The sequence below is a fragment of the Bos indicus x Bos taurus genome, chromosome 3, assembly GCF_003369695.1.
Source record: "Bos indicus x Bos taurus breed Angus x Brahman F1 hybrid chromosome 3, Bos_hybrid_MaternalHap_v2.0, whole genome shotgun sequence".
NCBI lineage: Eukaryota > Metazoa > Chordata > Mammalia > Artiodactyla > Bovidae > Bos > Bos indicus x Bos taurus.
In genome coordinates, this window is record NC_040078.1 from 28955660 (window position 1) to 28970605 (window position 14946).

Sequence of the window (14946 nt, forward strand, 5' to 3'; positions counted from 1 at the left end):
AACATGGCAAAATCGTATGGTGTATAAATAGGGTTTTCTCAGGACAATCACAGCATAATTATTAATAACATCCCCTTTCATCATCAAGTATTTTGGTTTAGATGATAAATTATATAGTTTATACACAAAGAACAAGGGCATTTGAACTGATCCAAGTGGAGCTGTTAGTAATGACCTGAAAAGGGTCAGTAGAGAGTCTACCTTTTAGAAATGATTCAATCATACTTACATTTCATGTGAAGCCCAGTACAATTTCCCTCATGTTAGTACAAAAGACCTTGAGTTCCTTATAGCTACAGACAAAGTCAAAATTTTTAGACTGAGAAATCCCAGTTCTTCCTCTTACCAAACCAAGTTCCTTTGCCTGACACACAGCAAACCAAACACTTCAATTGGAAATGAGGAAATTATCAGGTTATCATTCTATACAGGTGAAAGTAAACTATAGGCTTCTTTATGGAACAAACGTTCAGAAAATGTTGGCAATAGCCATGTTCTAGCGTGGAGTTTGGGGCCTTCTGTCATCAAAACGTAATCAGTTGGATACTTGCATTTGTTCAGTTGGACGATCCTTGGTCTCAGCCAGTATTAACCAGCTCAAAATGGACAACAGCTGACTCAAAGTTCCTGAAAAACAAACTTGGGCAAACATTTTAAGACTCAGGACACTGTTTAGGCTACATGATGCTTGAAGGATATGCAAGTTTTTGTAAAAACAAAGTGTACTTGATCAATGAGAGCAGTTTATAGTTTATTACTTATTTAGCAAGTTATCATTTAATGGAACTGATGATTACTCTTGGTTTCACCCTCTTTTCGTTCCTTCTTATTCAACTTTGATACTTTCTTTTGTTCTTATCAAAAACAGTTGACAGGATTTCCAGCAAATTAGGTATAGTTGGTAGGACTTGGTAGTGGATGGCAGTGAATGAGTTTCCAATAATATAGACATTAAACAGAAGGGATGTTTTAGGACTCTCATAAACTTGGAAGGCATTGCACCAATCTCTTTTATTGAATTGAACTCAACTCCAAGACATAGACTAATCTATTGAACTCATGAATTGTATATATTATCTAACAATGCTACAACAAATGTTCTCATATCTTTGGGTGCTTGTCCAATTACTTCCTTAGAAAACCCTCTTCTATTGATTTTCTAAAATTAAACAAATATTCATATTATTTATTTATACTTAATAACAACTTGTGCAGCCATGAAATTAAAAGACGCTTACTCCTTGGAAGAAAAGTTATGACCAACCTAGATAGCATATGCAAAAGCAGAGACATTACTTTGCCAACAAAGATCCGTCTAGTCAAGGCTATGGTTTTTCGAGTGGTCATGTATGGATGTGAGAGTTGGACTGTGAAGAAAGCTGAGCACTGAAGAATTGATGCTTTTGAACTGTAGTGTTGGAGAAGGCTCTTGAGAGTCCCTTGGACTGCAAGGAGATACAACCTGTCCATTCTGAAGGAGATCAGCCCTGGGTGTTCTTTGGAAGGAATGATGCTAAAGCTGAAACTCCAGTACTTTGGCCACCTCATGTGAAGAGTTGACTCATTAGAAAAGACTCTGATGCTGGGAGGGATTGGAGGCAGGAGGAAGAGGGGATGACAGAAGATGAGATGGCTGGATGGCATCTCCGACTCGATGGCCATGAGTTTGAGTGAATTCCGGGAGATGGTGATGGACAGGGAGGCCTGGCATGCTGCAATTCATGGGGTCACAAAGAATCGGACATGACTGAGGGACTGAACTGAACTGAACTGAACTAATAACAACTTGTACCTCTTGACTTATACATGGGAATACATATATTTTTTCACATCTACAACACTGAATAATATCTTCTTGAACTATCTGATCTGTGACAAATAATGTCACTTTTTATTTGTATAGTTGTTTTCTTTTTTTTGATTACCAGTGCATCTTAAACATTTTTCATGTACTTAATATACATTTATTTTTGTTTTTAAATAATTGGTTACTCATGTTTTTTGTCTATTCTACATTGAATGCTTATTCCTTCTTGATTTTTTTCTTGAGGGGGAGTCTCAGTAGCTTTTTAAAAAAAATTTTAGACTTCTTTTTTTCTGTTCATACTCTTTTTCTTTATGGTTTATCACAGGATATTGAATATAGTTCCCTGTGATATACAGTAGTGTTAAAGGAAGGGGGAGCCCCGCCAGGGCCCAAGAGTGGGCTCTTCTCTAACACTCAGAAATGAACCGTCCAAGCAGACACATGTGCTGACAAAACAAGAGACTTAGTAGTGTAGGGGCATCTGAGTGGAGAGCAGCAGGGTAAAGGAACCCAGGAGAACAGCTCTGCCACATGGCTCATGGACTCGGGATTTACGATGGTGGAGTTAGTTCCTGGGTGGTCTCTGGCCAATCAGTCTGACTCAGGGTCCTTCCTGGTGGTGTGTGCATCACTCAGCCTAGATGGAATCAGCAAGAAGGATTCTGGGAGGTTGATAGGACATACGGACTAGCGTCTCCTCTCGCCTTTAGACCTTTCCCGAGTTCCTCTGGTTGGTAGTAGCTTGTTTGTTCTGCTTTCCTTCCCAGTACCTTCTGTTGTAAAGATAACTCATGCAAGTGGTTTCTATCTTGCCTGGCCAGGACAGGTGGTTTCAGTCAGTGTTTCCCTAACAATAGGACCTTTCGTCTTGATTTTTAAGAGTTCTTTCTATATTAGTGTAAATAGTATGATCTGCTCCACAAACTCAAGATACAAGTGTGGTCACTTACATGCATAAAATTTCTCTGTTGTTGTTAAGGTCTTCCACACGCTCTATTAGGGCTTCCCTGGTGACTCAGCAGTAAAGAATCTGCCATCAATTGAGGAGCTGCAGGAGACATGGATTCAATCTCTGGGTTGAGAAGATCTAATGGAGAAGGGAATGGCTACTCACTCCAGTATTCCTGCCTGGGAAATCCCATGGACAGAGAAGCCCAGCAGGCTACAGTACATGTGTTGGGGCCAGTGTGAGAGAAGCAAGAGAGACTCCATCTTGAAGCCTGTCATCCATCTTAAAGACAAGGTGTGAACTGGGCATGAACTCTGCCCAAGAGTTAGGAAACTGTTGCTAATGAAAACCAGGTCACCTGGAGACTTCCCTCCCTGCAGATGACAAACGGAGATTGTATTGAGGTCAGGCTGCCCCTGTTAGATCAACCATGGAGACATCCCCCCTTGATGTATAATCGTTGTTCCCCCCACTTTAACCTTAATTGTTTGTTCTCCTAGCACCTATTTGTTGTAAAACTCAGTCATATACAACAAAGGGCTTGCTAACATGTAACCAGTCACATAGCTGCCGCTGCTAAGTCGCTTCAGTCATGTCTGACTCCGTGCAACCCCACAGATGGCAGCCCATCTGGCTCTGCCATCCCTGGGATTCTCCAGGCAAGAACACTGGAGTTGGTTGCCATGTCCTTCTCCAAGGCATGAAAGTGAAAAGTGAAAATGAAAGTGAAGTTGCTCAGTCGTGTCCTACTCTTCGAGACCCCATGGACTGGAGCCTACCAGGCTCCTCCGTCCATGGGATTTTCCAGGTAAGAGTGCTGGAGTGGGTTGCCATATTGCCTTCTCTGAGAAAGACATCTGTTTCTGCTTTATTGACTATGTCAAAGCCTTTGACTGTGTGGACCACAACAAACTGTGGAAAATTCTGAAAGAGATGGGAATACCAGACCACCTAACCAGCCTCCTGAGAAATCTGTATGGAGGTCAAGAAGCAACAGTTAAAACTGGACATGAAACAACAGACTGGTTCCAAATCAGGAAAGGTGTACTTAAAGGCTGTATATTGTCACCCTGTTTATTTAACTTCTATGCAGAGTACATCATGAGAAATGCTAGAATGGATGAAGCACAAGCTGGAATCAAGATTGTAGGGAGAAATATCAACAACCTCAGATATGCAGATGACACCACCCTTATGGCAGAAAGTGAAGAACTAAAGAGCTTCTTGACAAAAATGAAAGAAGAGAGTGAAAAAGTTGGCTTAAAGCTTAAATTTCAGAAAACTAAGATCATGGCATCTGGTCCCATCACTTTATGGCAAACAGATGGGTAAACAGTGGAAACTTTGACAGACTTTATTTTGGGGGGCTCCAAAATCACTGCAGATGGGATTGAAGCCATAAAGTTAAAAGATGCTTGCTCTGTGGAAGAAAAGCTATGACCTACCTAGACACTTATCAAAAAGCAGAGACATTAGTTTGCCAACAAAGGTCCACATGTCAAAGCTATGGTTTTCCCAGTGGTCATATATGGATGCGAGATTTGGACTATAAAGAAAGCTGAGCGCTAAAGAATTGATGCCTTGACTGTGGTGTTGGAGAAGACTCTTGAGAGTTCCTTGGACAGCAAGGAGATCCAACCAGTCCATCCAAAGGAAATCAGTCCTGAATATTCATTGGAAGGACTGATGCTGAGGCTGAAACTCCAATACTTTAGCCACCTGATGCGAAGAACTGACTCATTGGAAAAGACCCTGATGCTGGGAAAGATTGAAGGCGGGAGGAGAAGGGGACGACAGAGGATGAGATGGTTGGGTGGCATCACTGACTCAATGGACATGAGTTTGAGTAAACTCCACAAGTTGGTGACAGACAGGGAGGCCTGGCATGCTGCGGTCCATGGTGTAGCAAAGAGTCAAACATGACTGAGCGACTGAACTGAACTGAATGTGGGGTTTTATATAAAAAGTTTAACTTTTTTTTTTTTTAGGAGTAACATTTTCCTTAATTGAGGGCTCAGATCAGTTCATCCATTAAATATTCACCCATTAAAATTATTTTTACCTTCTGGGAACATGCAAAAACAGGCTAGATTTGGTCCTGACCTTTGATATCTTACCTCTGCACATTAAAGAGCTGCCTCAGAACATTTACCCACCAGGGCCATTTCAGGATCTCAGTTCTTCCCTGCTTCTTCCATGACATTATCCATCAATCTACATAACAACTCTATTTCAATCCCAAGTGAACTTCCTGGACCATTCCTTTCAGTGATTAATTTGTTTGTTTACATAATAAAAGACAGTCATTGAGTGTTTTTAAGGCCAAATAAAATGTGAAAGTAATTTAAAATAGGTAGGTTGCACTTTCTGTTTGAAGACAGCATATTTACAACTAAGGAAAGTTATTTGTAACCAACTTCCTGTAGTAAATTCACACATTTCAATGACAAATATAACGCAAAATAACAAAAAAGTTAAAAATCACTGGTAATTAGATTTAGAATGCAGACAGAATTTTTGGTACATCAGCCTTGCTTTCCTATTTCCATTGTCTTTTCCTTATTATTAACTTATGACTACCTAAAATAAAGGACAGAAATGGTGTGGACCTAACAGAAGCAGAAGATATTAGGAAGAGGTGGCAAGAATACACAGAAGAACTGTACAAAAAAGATCTTCACAACCCAGATAATCACGATGGTGTGGTCACTGACCTAGAGCCAGACATCCTGGAATGTGAAGTCAAGTGGGCCTTAGAAAGCATCACTATGAACAAAGCTAGTGGAGGTGATGGAATTCCAGTTGAGCTATTTCAAATCCTGAAAGATGATGCTGTGAAAGTGTTGCACTCAATATGCAGCAAATTTGGAAAACTCAGCAGTGGCCACAGAACTGGAAAAGGTCAGTTTTCATTCCGATTCCTAAGAAAGGCAATGCCAAAGAATGCTCAAACTACTGCACAATTGCACTCATCTCACATGCTAGTAAAGTAATGCTCAAAATTCTCCAAGCCAGGCTTCAGCAATACGTGAACGGTGAACTTCCAGATGTTCAAGCTGGTTTTAGAAAAGGCAGAGGAATCAGAGATCAAATTGCCAACATCCACTGGATCATCGAAAATCAAGAGAGTTCCAGAAAAACATCTATTTCTGGTTTATTGACTATGCCAAAGCCTTTGACTGTGTGGATCACAATGAACTGTGGAAAATTCTGAAAAAGATAGGAATGCCAGACCACCTGACCTGCCTCTTGAGAAACCTATATGCAGGTCAGGAAGCATCAGTTAAAACTGGACATGGAACGACAGACTGGTTCCATGTAGGAAAAGGAGTACGTCAAGGCTGTATACTGTCACCCTGCTTATTTAACTTCTATGCAGAGTACATCATGAGAAACGCTGGGGTGGAAGAAGCACAAGCTGGAATCAAGATTGCCGGGAGAAATGTTAATAACCTCAGATATGCAGATGACATCATCCTTATGGCAGAAAGTGAAGAGGAACTCAACAGCCTCTTGATGAAAGTGAAAGAGGAGAGTGAAAAAGTTTAAAACTCAACATTCAGAAAACTAAGATCATGGCATCTGGTCCCATCACTTTGTTAGGGGAAGCACACTGATTGAAACCACCCACCTTGGCCAGGCACCATAGTGACCATTTGCATGAGTTGTTTTATGACAGGAGATCCTGATAAGGAACACAGAACTAATAAGCCACCACCACCGGACAAATTTGGGAAAGGTCGAAAGGAGACACCGCATGTCCGTCCACTTTCCAGAATCCCTCTCACCAGCATCCATCTTGGCTGAGTGATGCCTGCGCCACCAGGAAAGACTCTGAATTAGAATGATTGGCCAGGGACCACGTGAAAACTAATCCCATCACCATAAAACCCGAGACTGTGAGCCACGCGGCAGAGCGTTCTGGGTTCCCTTACCCTACTGTTCTCCACCCGGGTGCCCTTTCCCAATAAAATTTCTTGCTTTGTCAGCAGATGTGCCTCCTCGGACAATTCATTTCCGAGTGTTAGACAAGAGCCCAGTTTCAGGCCCTGGATGGGGTCTCCCTTCCTGCAACAACTTCATGGGTTATAGATGGGGAAACAGTGGAAACTTTGACAGACTTTATTTTGGGGGGCTCCAAAATCACTGCAGATGGGATTGAAGCCATAAAGTTAAAAGATGCTTGCTCTGTGGAAGAAAAGCTATGACCTACCTAGACACTTATCAAAAAGCAGAGACATTAGTTTGCCAACAAAGGTCCACATGTCAAAGCTATGGTTTTCCCAGTGGTCATATATGGATGCGAGATTTGGACTATAAAGAAAGCTGAGCGCTAAAGAATTGATGCCTTGACTGTGGTGTTGGAGAAGACTCTTGAGAGTTCTTGGACAGCAAGGAGATCCAACCAGTCCATCCAAAGGAAATCAGTCCTGAATATTCATTGGAAGGACTGATGCTGAGGCTGAAACTCCAATACTTTAGCCACCTGATGCGAAGAACTGACTCATTGGAAAAGACCCTGATGCTGGGAAAGATTGAAGGCGGGAGGAGAAGGGGACGACAGAGGATGAGATGGTTGAGTGGCATCACTGACTCAATGGACATGAGTTTGAGTAAACTCCACAAGTTGGTGACAGACAGGGAGGCCTGGCATGCTGCGGTCCATGGTGTAGCAAAGAGTCAAACATGACTGAGCGACTGAACTGAACTGAATGCGGTTTTTATATAAAAAGTTTAACTTTTTTTTTTTTAGGAGTAACATTTTCCTTAATTGAGGGCTCAGATCAGTTCATCCATTAAATATTCACCCATTAAAATTATTTTTACCTTCTGGGAACATGCAAAAACAGGCTAGATTTGGTCCTGACCTTTGATATCTTACCTCTGCACATTAAAGAGCTGCCTCAGAACATTTACCCACCAGGGCCATTTCAGGATCTCAGTTCTTCCCTGCTTCTTCCATGACATTATCCATCAATCTACGTAACAACTCTATTTCAATCCCAAGTGAACTTCCTGGACCATTCCTTTCAGTGATTAATTTGTTTGTTTACATAATAAAAGACAGTCATTGAGTGTTTTTAAGGCCAAATAAAATGTGAAAGTAATTTAAAATAGGTAGGTTGCACTTTCTGTTTGAAGACAGCATATTTACAACTAAGGAAAGTTATTTGTAACCAACTTCCTGTAGTAAATTCACACATTTCAATGACAAATATAACGCAAAATAACAAAAAAGTTAAAAATCACTGGTAATTAGATTTAGAATGCAGACAGAATTTTTGGTACATCAGCCTTGCTTTCCTATTTCCATTGTCTTTTCCTTATTATTAACTTATGACTACCTAAAATAAAGGACAGAAATGGTATGGACCTAACAGAAGCAGAAGATATTAGGAAGAGGTGGCAAGAATACACAGAAGAACTGTACAAAAAAGATCTTCACGACCCAGATAATCACGATGGTGTGGTCACTGACCTAGAGCCAGACATCCTGGAATGTGAAGTCAAGTGGGCCTTAGAAAGCATCACTATGAACAAAGCTAGTGGAGGTGATGGAATTCCAGTTGAGCTATTTCAAATCCTGAAAGATGATGCTGTGAAAGTGTTGCACTCAATATGCAGCAAATTTGGAAAACTCAGCAGTGGCCACAGAACTGGAAAAGGTCAGTTTTCATTCCGATTCCTAAGAAAGGCAATGCCAAAGAATGCTCAAACTACTGCACAATTGCACTCATCTCACATGCTAGTAAAGTAATGCTCAAAATTCTCCAAGCCAGGCTTCAGCAATACGTGAACGGTGAACTTCCAGATGTTCAAGCTGGTTTTAGAAAAGGCAGAGGAATCAGAGATCAAATTGCCAACATCCGCTGGATCATGGAAAAAGCAAGAGAGTTCCAGAAAAACATCTATTTCTGGTTTATTGACTATGCCAAAGCCTTTGACTGTGTGGATCACAATAAACTGTGGAAAATCCTGAAAGAGATAGGAATGCCAGACCACCTGATCTGCCTCTTGAGAAACTTACATGCAGGTCAGGAAGCAACAGTTAGAACTGGACATGGAATGACAGACTGGTTCCATTTAGGAAAAGGAGTACGTCAAGGCTGTATATTGTCACCCTGCTTATTTAACTTCTATGCAGAGTACATCATGAGAAACGCTGGGGTGGAAGAAGCACAAGCTAGAATCAAGATTGCCGGGAAAAATGTTAATAACCTCAGATATGCAGATGACATCACCCTTATGGCAGAAAGTGAAGAGGAACTCAAGAGCCTCTTGATGAAAGTGAAAGAGGAGAGCGAAAAAGTTGGCTTAAAGCTCAACATTCAGAAAACTAAGATCATGGCATCTGGTCCCATCACTTCATGGGAAACAGATGGTGAAACAGTGGAAACAGTGCCAAACTTAATTTTTTTAGGCTCCAAAATCACTGCAGATGGTAACTGCAGCCATGAAATTAAAAGACGCTTACTCCTTGGAAGGAAAGTTATGACCAACCTAGATAGCATATTCAAAAGCAGAGACATTACTTTGCCAACAAAGGTTCGTCTAGTCAAGGCTATGGTTTTTCCAGTGGTCACATATGGATGTGAGAGTTGGACTGTGAAGAAGGCTGAGCGCGGAAGCATTGATGCTTTTGAACTGTGGTGTTGGAGAAGACTCTTGAGAGTCCCTTGGACTGCAAGGAGATCCAACCAGTTCATCCTAAAGGAGATCAGTCCTGGGTGTTCATTGGTAGGACTGATGCTGAAGCTGAAAGTCCAATACTTTGGCCACCTCATGTGACGAGTTGACTCAGTGGAAAAGACTCTGATGCTGGGAGGGATTGTGGGCAGGAGGAGAAGGGGATGACAGAGGATGAGATGGCTGGATGGCATCACCGACTCTATGGATGTGAGTTTGGGTAAACTCTGGGCGTTGGTGATGGACAGGGAGGCCTGGCGTGCTGCGGTTCATGGGGTCGCAAAGAGTCGAACAGGACTGAGGGACTGAACTGAACTGAACTGAGTTGATCTTTCCTAAAGATATATTGTCTGGAGGATGGTGACTCATAACCCAATAAGGTGCCAAGTAGTTAGAAAAAGTGAACCTTTAACAAGTAAAGCCCTGTATATATAAAAATACATACTTGAAGTCTTTATTATATTAACACTGTATTGACTATGTACGAAAGTGCTCCAAGACTATAATCCAGGAGACCTGTGCTTAAATCCTGAAGTGAAAACTAACCCAGGATTCACTTTTCTCAACCGTATCACAGATCACTGCTCCATTTATATTTTACCTTTAAATTTTTTAGAGAAATAATCTTTAATTTGTTGAAGAGTTCACAACACAAAAATGTTTTTTCCCTGGATCATTGAGAGCAAACAGAGATGCGTCTTCATTCTGAAACATTTTCATGTATTTCCTACAAAGAAGGATATTTTCATAAGTAGCCTTAGGACAACTGTCAAGACCTGGAAATTAATATTCGTGTATCACTGCTACCTCAGACCCATTCAAGTTTTACTGATCAGTAAACTTCCTCATAAAGTTCCCGAAATGTCTTTTGTATCAAAACAAATTTATCATTTTAACCATTTAAAAATATTTACATTTAGCCATTTTAAATATATGCAGTGGCATGAGTACCTTTACATTGTCATGCAGCCGTTGTTACCATCCGTCTCTAGAATTCCTTCATCTTTCCAAAATGAAGCTCCTTACCCATGAAGCAATAACTTCCCACGTTTTTCCTTCCCACACCATGACAACCACCATTCTTTCTGTCTCTATGAATTTGATTACTCTAGGTACTTCATATAAGTAGAATCATAGAGTATTTGTCTTTTTCTGTCTGGTTTTTTTCCGCTTAGTATTATGTCTTCAAGGTCCATCTATGTTTTTGCATGTGTCAGTTTCCTTTCTTCTAAAGGCTAAATAATATTCCCTGATATGTATATATCACATTTTACTTATAATTCATTCATCAGTGGAGTTCTTTCCACCTTTTAGGTATTGTGAACAATGCTGCTATGAAAATTAGTGCACAAATATCTATTAGTGTTCCTGCTTTCAGTTCTTTTGGATATATACCCAGAAGTGGTACTGCTGGATCACATGGTAATTCAAAGTACAATTTTTTGAGGAACTGCCATATTGTTTTCCAGAGCAGTTGCATCGTTTTACATCAGCAATGTACAAGGGTTCCAATTTCTCTACATAATAGCCAACACTTGTTCTTTTCTTTTCCTTTCTTTTGATAATAGATGTCCTAATGTAAGGGCCTTCTCTGGTGGCTCAAAAGGCAAAGAGTCTGCTGGCAGACTTTTAGCCTGGGAGACCGAGGTTAAATCCCTGGGTCCAGAAGATCCCCTGGAGAAGGACATGGCAACCTGTATGTGAAGTGACATCTCACTGCAGTTTTGATTTGCATTTTGTCACATCTAAGTCTCCTTCAATCTGGAATGGTTTTCAGTCTCTTCTTGATGTTCATGACCTTGATGCTTTTTCTTTTGTTCCTCCAAACGGATATTGGCTCAGGCAGAAATTTAATTATCACTCCCATAAATTCCAAAAACAATCTTCATAATCAGTAGATAGTGATTCAAAATCCCGGGTTTCTTCCATCTCGCAGTTTGCCATCTTCTTAATGTGGTTCCAAATGACTGTGAACCTTTTGAAGACTGGAGACATACTATTTTGTAGACTGTCTGTCAGTTTGGGTTTATCTGATGTTTCCTCATGACTGGAGGCAGGTTATTCAATTTTAGCAGGAATGTGAAAGAATTGTTTTCTGTTTTCTCTTGCCTTCCTAATACAGTTTTGATTTGTCTCATTATTGGTGGCTTACGTTCAATTCCTGATTAGACACTATTCTCCTCTGCTAAAAAGTTATTCCTTTTTTCTTTGTAAAGAACAAATACTTTGTGAGTAATATTTTGGTACTTTGGAATTATATAAAAGAAAAATTATGCAAATATGTAAACTTGGAGGCTAGGTTAATAACATTTCCTCAACAAACTTTTGATCCATTTACTTATTTTCATCAGTTTGGATTCATGGTTTCCTATTTTATTGTTGCTACGGAGCCTCTCAGTGGACAGGTCTAAGGAATATATGTCCTACATACACACATATATTAACAAACACATGAATATATATAAAGGGCAGCAGAATGTGTCACCGCAAAGTGTGCTACTAAGGCCTAAGGATTACTTTGAACAAAGTATTTTTAAAAAACAGTAGGTGCAGGAAGGATTCTGACTTCCCCTTTTCTACCTGAAAGCAGATGAAATCCCCATGTGAAAGATGTCTTCTTCACACAAAGAGGAAGGAAACATTTTCATCACCAGAGATGGGGAGTTGAGGCTGAGAGAATTTTATACAAATAGATCTTGCTAAAATAACTCTTATCTGGGATTCCATGGCCGTCCAGTGGTTAGGACTCTGTTCTTCCAATGCAGGTGGCACAGGTCAATCCCTGGTAAGGGAACATAAATTCCACATGCCATGTGATACAGCCAGAAAAACAAACAAAAGACTCTTATCTTCCTTTAGTCTCCCTCATATTTTGTAGTTACTTTTTCATAATTGCCTCTCTTTGTTGTACCTAATATATAAGCCCTTTCATTGCTATGGGTCTTCATTTGTTCATTAGGGCTCCCATTTCATGTAAAACTTACATTAGATAAATCTGTATGCTTTTCTCCTCTTAATCTGTTTTACATCAATTTAATTCTCAGGCCCAGTCAGAGATCTTAAGAGGGTGAAAGTAAATTTTTTTATTTCCTTGTAGATACATGGGCTTCCCTGATAGCTCAGTTGGTAAAGAATCCACCTGCAATGCAGGAGACCCTGGTTTGATTCCTGGGTCGGGAAGATCCCCTGGAGGAGGGATAGGCTACCCACTCCAGTATTCTGGCCTGGAGAATTCCATGGACTGCAGAATCCACGGGGTCGCAAAGAGTCGGACACGACTGAGCGGCTTTCACTTTCACTTACAGATACATACATATACATTTAAGTCTGCATTTATTTCTGCAAGTGTATTTATTATTCTCTATCCATTGACACCCACTGGGACACATAGATACCACAATTCCAACCCAGCACAGCAGAATTCAGTCTAATTTTCTCTTTCCATATTTGCAACTGAGAAGAATGCCCTCACCCCACCAAGGCTCTGACACATTATGACAGGCTCCTTTCCTGCACCGATGCCCTCCGTAACCCTCCTAGGCTACCCCATGTTGGGCTAACCCCTGCCCATGCAAGGTGGTTCTCCCATTAGACGTCTTCCTTACCCCACTCAGGTTCAGAGTTCAGTACCCTGCACTGGGTCTTCTTTCTACACAGATGCCTTCCTCATCCATCTTGAGCTCTGATACCAGAGACAGGCCATCCCTCTGTGCTGGCCACCCTCCTCACACTGTGGGCTCTGAGTCCATGCCAGCTGCCCCCATTCTGGCTTTGACTGTCTGTGGCTGGTAATTCCCTGCATGGACACCCTTGTCATGCTGCTTGTTCTCCAAACTCCTGATTCCCACCCCCGACTCCACCATGTAGAAGCCTTTCTCTCCATCCTGCAGAGGCTGACCCCTCTCCCCATGCGGAAACCCTGCTCAGTCTTGACTCTGCTCTGGAGCACAGCTGTTCTCTGTCTCAGGCACAGAACTGTGGTTTTGATCCCACTTAATGGCTTCTGGGCACAATTGCTAGGGAAGGGAAAGGGGAAAGCTAAGAAGAGCCCCGTGACTGTTTTTAATATTTATCATTTGTAACACACAATGCTGATTGCCTTCTCAATAACCATTCTTTCCATCATCTTTTGTTACTTACAGCCAAAAGAATTCTAACTGCCCAGCTAAACTTACTGATGCCCCTCTCTCAGCACGCAGCTTTGCTTCTTCCTCAGAGGATACATAGGCTTTTCCAACCCTTGTATCCACACCCCCAAAGGGACAAAATTACCTACATCTCCACAGTTCTCTATATTCTTTCCCATAATTTCCAGGCAATGATATTCTTTCTCTTGCGTGTGTGCGTGCTTGCTAAGTTGCTTTAGTTGTGTCCAACTCTATGACCCACTGTAGCCCGCCAGGCTCCTCTGTCCATGGGATTTTCCAGGTAAGAATACTGGAGTGGGTTGCTGTGCCCTCCTCCAGGGAATCTTCTGAACCCAGGGATTGAACTTGCATCTCTTATGTTTGCTGCTCAGCTGTGTTCTACATCCTATTTTCTCCCAGATTCTTAGGGAGTCAGCTTCATTAAAAGTTTTCATTCTACCCTTTTTTTTGAAAATTCTGAACTCTTATTAGTTGTTTCCTTTAAGCAGAAACATGGTCAAGTCTCTCTTATCAGATCAAATCAGTCGCTCAGTTGTGTCCGACTCTTTGCGACCCCATGAATCGCAGCACGCCAGGCCTCCCTGTCCATCACCAACTCCCGGAGTTCACACAGACTCACGTCCATCGAGTCAGTGATGCCATCCAGCCATCTCATCCTCTGTCGTCCCCTTCTCCTCCTGCCCTCAATCCCTCCCAGCATCAGAGTCTTTTCCAATGATTCAACTCTTCACATGAGGTGGCCAAAGTACTGGAGTTTCAGCTTTAGCATCATTCCTTCCAAAGAAATCCCAGGGCTGATCTCCTTCAGAATGGACTGGTTGGATCTCCTTGCAGTCCAAGGGACTCTCAAGACTCTTCTCCAACACCACAGTTCAAAAGCATCAATTCTTCGGCGCTCAGCCTTCTTCACAGTCCAACTCTCACATCCACATGTGACCACTGGAAAAACCATAGCCTTGACTAGACGAACCTTTGTTGGCAAAGTAATGTCTCTGCTTTTGAATATGCTATCTAAGTTGGTCATAACTTTCTTTCCAAGGAGTAAGCGTCTTTTAATTTCATGGCTGTGGGCACCATCTGCAGTGATTTTGGAGCCCAGAAAAATAAAGTCTGACACTGTTTCCACTGTTTCCCCATCTATTTCCCATGAAGTGATGGGACCAGATGCCATGATCTTCGTTTTCTGAATGTTGAGCTTTAAGCCAACTTTTTCACTCTCCTCTTTCACCTTCATCAAGAGGCTTTTGAGTTCCTCTTCACTTTCTGCCATAAGGGTTGTGTCATCTGCATATCTGAGGTTATTGATATTTCTCCTGGCAATCTTGATTCCAGCTTGTGTTTCTTCCAGTCCAGCG